This window comes from Triticum aestivum, chromosome 2D, assembly GCF_018294505.1.
Source record: "Triticum aestivum cultivar Chinese Spring chromosome 2D, IWGSC CS RefSeq v2.1, whole genome shotgun sequence".
Classification (NCBI taxonomy): domain Eukaryota; kingdom Viridiplantae; phylum Streptophyta; class Magnoliopsida; order Poales; family Poaceae; genus Triticum; species Triticum aestivum.
Genome location: NC_057799.1, coordinates 20,249,068 through 20,255,394, shown reverse-complemented (window position 1 = coordinate 20,255,394; position 6,327 = coordinate 20,249,068). Strand labels below are relative to the sequence as shown.

The 6,327-nt window shown below is 56.2% G+C and overlaps 1 pseudogene; it reads right to left on the bottom strand.

Annotated features, from left to right (window-relative positions):
- The window catches only part of LOC123055541 (uncharacterized), a 61,987-nt pseudogene that overhangs the window by 3,358 nt on the left and 52,302 nt on the right, over positions 1 to 6,327 (bottom strand).

Below are 6,327 nucleotides of genomic sequence, written 5' to 3'. Positions count from 1 at the left end.
GGTCGGCTCTTCCTTCAGGCCGAGCGGCGAGCGCCCCATCTTCTCGGAAGGCGTCGGAGGGGCGCGGTCGGGCGATCGACTCGAGGGCTGACCCGGCAGATCTGTCGGCGGAGCAGCCGGCGGCTCGTTGGTCGCAACCAAGGCCCTCCAAGAAGGAACTTTGGAGGCTGCGGCGGGAGGAACGCGAGCGTGCACGTGGATCGGCGGCAAATCAGCAGCAGCGACGAGAGGTGTCGCCGGAGATGGCCGGGCTCTGCTTCAAGTGCTTCGAGGAGGGGCATCGCAAGATCGACTGCAGCAACCAGGTGGTTTGCCTTCGCTGCGGTCTGCCGGGGCACGAATCCAAGGAGTGCAAGCGCCCCCGCAGTCCGTCGCCGGAGGAAGAGCTGAGGAGGGCGGCCTCGGCCAAGGTGGCCAGGCGGGGCGCGGCGGGGCAATCCAGCCGCGAGGTTCAGGGGGCCAGAGGGCCCCCAGCACCGCCGCCCCCGCCGATGGTCGCGGGAAGTGTGGCTCCCAGGGTGGTGTGGCAGCACGAGGTGGTGTGGTTCAGGATGGAGGCTACGCAGCACGAGGAGCTTCAGCCTTCCGAGCTCTGCGTCGTCCGGCGGACGCGGTCCATGGAGGATTTGGAGAGGCAGCTTCAGTTCGCGATGGTGGCGTACGTTGGTGGCGCAAGGCGTGGCATTTCCCCGGAGTTCGTGGTTGAGGCGTTGGACGCAGAGGTTGGCATCTCGGCGGAGTGGTTCTCGGTGCACGAGTACAGGCCGGAAGACTTCCTGGTGGTCTTTGCGCGTCAGGAACATCCGCAACAGCGTCGGGGCGCGGCCATCGATCAACCACAAGGGTGTGCGGCTGTTCTTCAGACAGTGGAATCGCCAGGCTCAGGCGGTGCATTCTGTGATGAGATTCAAGGTGTCATTGGTGCTGGAAGGAATCCCGCCTCATGCTTGGGAGAGAGAGGTGGCGGAAGAGTTGCTTGGGTCGTCTTGCTTGGTGGACTTGGTGGAGCCGGAGACAAGTGCGCGGCTTGACCTCTCTGCGTTCAAGCTCTCGGCGTGGACGGCGGAGCCTGAGTGCATCCCGTCGCTGCGCTGGCTGGCAGTGCCTGAGCCAGGTTTGGTGGCGCCGCTCTCGGACCCGGAGCTGTTGCAGTATAAGATCTTGATTCACTTGGACTCGGTGACTGAATTTGATGGTGCGGACGAGCCATGGTTCCTGAGAGCTTCTTCGGACAGTGGGCAGAGCGGCATCCCCGATGCCGACGGCGGCGACTTGGGTGGCCCGAGTGAAGGGAGGCGCAGCTACACCCGCAATCTCAGCTGGCGTTTCGGGGTGCGAGATCGGCGCGGGACTGGCCCCGCCGTGGGAGCGCGGGAGGTGGACAGGAACAGGGCGGCGCTGTCGCCGGAGGTGAGCCCCGGTGTCGGTGCGGATTGGCGTCTCCCGCCAATGCCCCCAAAGCTCGTGCTGACGGAAGGTGGGGTCACGCAGCCTATCCAGAGCAGGCTGGCGAAGAGGGTGTCTGCTTTTGACCGTATCTCGGTCATGGAGCACCAAGTGGTTACAGCTGGAGGCCAATCGGCGAGATTTTCGAACGGGAGGAGCGGGAATGGGGGGAGTGTCCCCACGCAATCAGCTATGCCTACTCCCGTTGGGCGTTCTGATGCCCTTGCAAGGAATATTCCCCCCGTTCAGGTGGTGTTGCCCCGGGATCCGTCCCCTGGTGGCACGAACGTTGAGGAGATCGCGGTTCAGGTGAGGCCTCGGGATGCGGCGACGAGTCAGTTGGAGATTCAGCCTGGGGTGGCACTGTTGGAGGGGCCACCGCGGTCGGCCACTCGGGTCGAGCCCTCTCCGCTGGCCGCATTGGTGGACTGTGTTCCCGGCCAGTCTAGCGATGCGGAGAGGCTATGGCTCGGGACTGCGGTCGACCCGACATGGAGACAGATGGGACCCAGGTTCTGATTGCACCCGTGGAAGATTCGTTGATGGACAAAGAGAAAGCACGGCCGGTGGACCCGCCAGTAGCCCAGGAGGGACATGCATTGGCTGGTGGGGAGCCCAGTGCCGATGGGAACCATGCAACAGTGATCTGTGGGTCACACGTTGATGAGAACCATGCAACGGTGCCATGCAGCTTTGCGCTCGTGGAGCTGCCTAGCCAGGGCCAAGCGAGTGTCGGAGAGGCAGGGGCGGAGACATCTGAGCCAAGGGAGTTGGAAACTGTGCAGAACGCTGTTGAGCTTAACAATGGAAGTGTGGTGCCCATGGGGACGGCGTCGGAGATGACGCCACAGGAAGCGGTGGCTTATGGAAGGCTCAAGGCTTTTGCTCTCACATCATGAAGAAGCTTGCGCCACCAATTCTCAAGGAGATCCAGGCCTCCTCACTCAGACCGGAGGCAGAGCCGTTCACACCCAAGCGCACGACGAGGGCAGCCAAGAGAACTACGGCGCTGGGCTCCTCCACAGCCACACCGGCAGAAAATGTGCTGCTCAGGATGCTCGGGCTGGTCCCGGAGGATCTCCAGGTGGACGACTCGGCAGTGCAAGAGCTCAAGAACATATTTGACTCGCCGCTCCGTGAGCAACATGTGCGCGTCATAGCGGCACTGTTTGGCAAGGCCTTGTCAGGGCAGATGCCTGGAGTGGGAGGGGTCGAGAGGATCTCTGCGCACTAGTTGCGCGCGCTTGGAGGTGGGTGTGACTTCGATTTCCATGAATGTCAACCCAGTGGTGACTTGTTGGAACGTTCGTGGTTTGAACAGTCCGGCAAAGAGGAAAGCGGTGAAAGAGTTTCTGGCTTCGGTGAAGCCTAATCTTGTGTGTTTGCAGGAGACAAAACTGGATGTTGTAGGCAATTTTCTCTTAATGCAATGTTGTGGTCCGTCTTTGGACGGCTTTGCTTACTTTCCAGCGGATGATACGAGAGGAGGGATCATACTTGCTTGGGATACAACGGTTCTGCAGGTAGATCGTATCCAGAGGGATACGAATTTCCTCACGGGGTTGGTGCACCCCAGGGCAGGGGAGGACTGGTGGATTTCGGTGGTATATGGCCCCCAAGGAAACGTGGCGAAAACGCAGTTTTTGGAGGACTTGGCAGCCAGGCGTGCTCTCTGCAATGGACCATGGATGGTGCTCGACGACTTTAATATGATCTTGCGTGCAAACGAGAAGAGCAACACTAACATAAACCACACGATGATGAACAAATTCAGGAGCTTTGTTGACAGTAATGAATTGAAGGAGCTTTACATGCACGGGCGTCGGTTCACCTGGTTGAGTGAAAGAGAAAACCCCACTCTCACCAGAATTGACAGAGTTCTGGTTTCTGTTGATTGGGAGATGGCTTGGCTAGATTTCTTGCTTCAGGCCCTGTCCACGAGTGTCTCCGATCACGCGGCCCTGCACATCACCACCAGTGCCGCGTTCTGCCCCAAGAAACGCTTTCGCTTTGAGACTTTTTGGCCCAAGCTTGAGGGCTTGGAGCAAGCGGTCAAGGACGCTTGGGTTTGTGACCCAATGATCATTGACCCGTTTAAGAGACTTGATGCACTATTTAGAAATGCGGGAGTGGCGCTTCAGGCTTGGGGTCAGAAGAAAGTTGGTAACGTCAAGCTGCTCATGGCGGTGGCGACGCTGGTCATCCACAGGTTGGATCAGGCGATGGAGTCGAGAGGGCTCACTGAGCTAGAAACTTGGCTGAGGCGTACTCTCAAGTTGTCTCTGCTCGGGCTTGCTTCTCTAGAGAGAACCATCGAGCGGCAGAGATCTAGTCATAGATGGATACGTGAGGGCGATGCGAACACCAAATTCTTCCAAGTGGTGGCTAACGGTAGACGCGCGAAGAACTTTATTCCTCATGTGCGGGTGGGCAATGAGGTTGCCTTGGATCAGAGCCGCAAAGAGGAAATATTTGCGGACGCCTTCCAAAACCTCCTGGGCACAGACCATGTGAGAAGGCACACTTTGGACTTGAGGTATTTGGGGATGGAGGAATCTGATCTGTCCGAGTTGGAGGGCATCTTTTTAGAAGAGGAAGTTTGGAATGTCGTCAAAGAGATGCATCCGGATCGAGCACCTGGACCGGATGGTTTCATTGCTTTGTTCTGCCAGAGGGCATGGCCCGTCATAAAAAATGACATCTTGGCGGCGCTGACCAAGCTCGCAGTGGGGGATAGTAGAGGTTTTGCAAAGCTGAATCGAGCGCTAATAGTGTTAATTCCTAAGAAACCGGACGCGATGGAGGTGGGGGACTTCCGGCCGATCAGCTTGCCGCATAGTTTCTCAAAGCTTTTCGCCAAGCTGTTGGCAAACAGAGTTCGCCGGCGCATGCCCGATTTGGTGGGTGTGAATCAGTCGGCGTTTATAAGGGGAAGAAGTCTCCACGATAACTATTTGCTAGTGAGGCATGTGGCGATGAAGATTCGTGCCAGGAAAAATCACGGCATCTTCCTCAAGTTGGATATCACGAGAGCATTCGATTCCCTCTCTTGGCCTTTCCTGTTTGAAGTTTTGAGGGCGAAAGGATTCGGCCACCTCTGCCTTGCGAGGGTGGCAGCTCTTTTGAGGACTGCAAGCACGCGGGTGCTGGTTAATGGAGTTCCAGGGAGAAGAATATGGCATGCTAATGGGCTCAGGCAGGGGGACCCGGTCTCTCCGCTCTTGTTTGTGATTGCTATGGAGGCGCTTACGGCAGTCGTTGCTAAGGCCATGCAGGAGGGCGTGTTGAGCAGCTACACAGGCATTTCGGCAATGCAAAGATTATCTATATATGCGGACGATGTTGCTTTCTTTGTGAGGCCATCTAGAATCGAGCTGGAGTTTGTCAGGAGAGCTTTGGATATCTTCGGAGAAGCGTCGGGACTCAAGGTTAACTACAGGAAGTCCTCGGCTATACTCATCACCGATGACCCTGACGACAGAAACAGAGTGGAGAGCCTGCTGCAATGTGCCGTGGGCGAATTCCCTTGCAAATATCTCGGTTTGCAGCTGGCGGTGAAGAAACTGACAAAGGTGCAATGGCAGCCGTTGCTTGACCAGGTGAGGCACTTCATCCCTGCATGGCAGAGAGGCCTTATGCAGCGCTTGGGGAGGCTGGTTTTGGTGAAGTCTGTGGTGGCAGCTAGACCAGTCCATCATCTACTGGTCATGATGAAGGCGCCGGCATGGGTGCTTGAGGACATCGACAGTTGGATGAGAGCGTTTTTCTGGGCTGGGAAAGATCGGGTCCATGGAGGCCAATGCTTAGTTGCATGGAACACAATATGTAGGCCCGTGTCTTATGGTGGTCTCAGTTTGAAAAACCTCCAGCTTCAGGCTATCGCACTTCGAGTGATATGGGAATGGCTAAGGCGGACAGACCAACTCCGGCCCTGGCAAGGACTGCACTTGCTGGTGGATGATGAGGCAAGGCGGGTGTTCGACAGTCTGGTGAGCATCACGGTTGGCAAAGGGGACAAAGTCTTGTTCTGGAAAGATAGATGGATACATGGATTCGCAGTTAAGGACATCGCGCCCACGCTGACCCACGGAGTGTCTGCCAAAGTTAAGAACAGCAGGACGGTTGCTCAAGCCCTATGTAACACCCCCAGTATCATGATACAGTCATCTCATGCCTGATGATGCCATGTCATCATAATGAAGTTGCTAATCCCCACTTTGATTCAAAACCAATTCAAATTCAATTTTAAAATAAAGTCAAATAAATTATTTCTCCCAAACAGTAAAACAAAAATGTTCGTTGGGTTGCAAATATTCACTAACTAAATGTCATGAGTGATTCAATATCATTTGAGATAGCCAATTTCCCCTGGAATTAAAGCAGTTCCAAATCAGCATTTTTAATACTTTTCCATTTGTGAAAATCCAAATCAATTCAAACTCCTCCCAAACTTTTTGTGGCAGGTGCCAAATATTGTAATGTATTTATTTGGCCAAGTCCCACATTTTACAGAACTCCTTTTGACAGCTCAAATATTGCATAGCTTTTTTTTTGTAAAAAGAAAAGAGCAAAAGAAAAGGAAAAAGACAAAAGCAAATTAAAAGGGGAGCCCCCCGGCCTAGCTGGGCCTCGAGCCAGCCAGTCGGCCCACCCCGCACTTCCCCTGGCCTATATGGCCCTATCCCCTCCCCGAAACCCTAGCTACTCACCCGATCCAGCACTTCCCCCCTCGTCCCCACTCCCTCCCACGATCTGGATCGGGGGCACGACCCCATCGTGCTCGCCCCTCGCCCCCGACGCCTGCGTTGACCGCCATCGGCGACCCCGCCGCTGATCCTCGACGCCAGCGCCCCGCGGCCCACCTCGCCTGAGAACCCCCTC